Genomic DNA, 1,424 nt, shown 5'->3' on the forward strand with positions numbered 1-1,424 from the left:
CTGTCTCAGGTGAGGAGCTTCACTGTCATCTCACCATGGATTTCCTCCATGCACTCACCTGACCAGGTGGGATTCTCTCTGCAGAGAAACCGAGTACCACAGAAGCCCCGCCCACCACAGAAGCCCCGCCCCCTGCCTCAACTCTTGATTGTCTTGTGTATAGAGTATTTTTCTACCTGGTAGTGATCACTCTTTACTTCATCTCCACTCTCCTTCTGGTGTCTTTATGTCCACAAAGAGCCTCAGGTAACAGAAATCAATCAATCACATTTGATCAATCATCTTCAGTTTCTGTCTAAACTGTTCTGTCTGCAGGAAGTGACCCGTCTGTCTCCATGGTGATGACCCAGCACTCACATGCTGAGCAGGGATTGGCTGATGACTATGATGACATCATCACATCTGGAACCACAGAGCATCAATTCTGAATTGATTGTTTTTCATGAAACTTCATCTTTGTTTTTTTAGTTATAATAGTTATTATAATCATTTAGTTATTTTTATTATTCTTTGTCTTATAATTACGAATTCTAAAATGCTTGTTTGAATAAAATTACCTCCACTTTGTCCTTTTAGTAGAACACCAATAATCCATTTCTGTAAATTATTGCTAAAGCGGATTTTTTTCTAGGAACTCACATGTTCACATTTTAATAAGAAGAGAACAAAGGAGACAAGCAATGATTCAATTCGGAAACAGAAAAATGTGCATAAACAAAAATGTGATTTGGTCTCCAGACATTCACTCAGCAATGATTGGATTTACTGGAAGCTTCCTTAGATGGAATTAGCAAATATGAGGAAACTTAAGTCTAGAAGACCAGTTCAAAGTAAAGTTCATCACTATATGATGCATTCAATACAAAACATTCACTAAAGTCTCAGTCGGTCTTTGTGCTGGAAACAAACCCATTGAAACCATTAAACTACGACCATTATGTCCTTATTTGGACCTGACTGGTCTCCTTAGGGTCAAAGGTCACTTGTCAGAGGTTGACCTGATAAACCTCTAAAGTTATTCTTTGTTACCATAACATGAGACCATTCTGTTCTCACGTTACCTCAAACAAATTCAGCATCAGGGACATCCTTCTACGGAAAAACCTTAAGATCAGTTTTCTCTTTGGAACAATGGAGAGAAACAAAGTACCAGTTTGGTCTTCTACAGATGTGAGGAATGATGTAAGCTTGGATGCAGAAGAAAGACACAAGACAAGTGAGACCTTCACAAGGATTGTCTTTGCAGAGAGCCTTCCTCCTCCAATGCAGGTCTTGATGTATTTAGATCTTTAATGTTACTGCAAGAAGAACATGTGTCTGTCCTACCAACAGTAAATGTTGTTATTTTCAGCTGTGTGAGGACCAGGATTATTGCTGTTGAGCCTGGAAGACTGAGCCTGAATCCAGAACTTCTTGGTTGACTA

The sequence above is a fragment of the Oryzias melastigma genome, unplaced genomic scaffold (genome assembly GCF_002922805.2).
Source record: "Oryzias melastigma strain HK-1 unplaced genomic scaffold, ASM292280v2 sc00367, whole genome shotgun sequence".
NCBI lineage: Eukaryota > Metazoa > Chordata > Actinopteri > Beloniformes > Adrianichthyidae > Oryzias > Oryzias melastigma.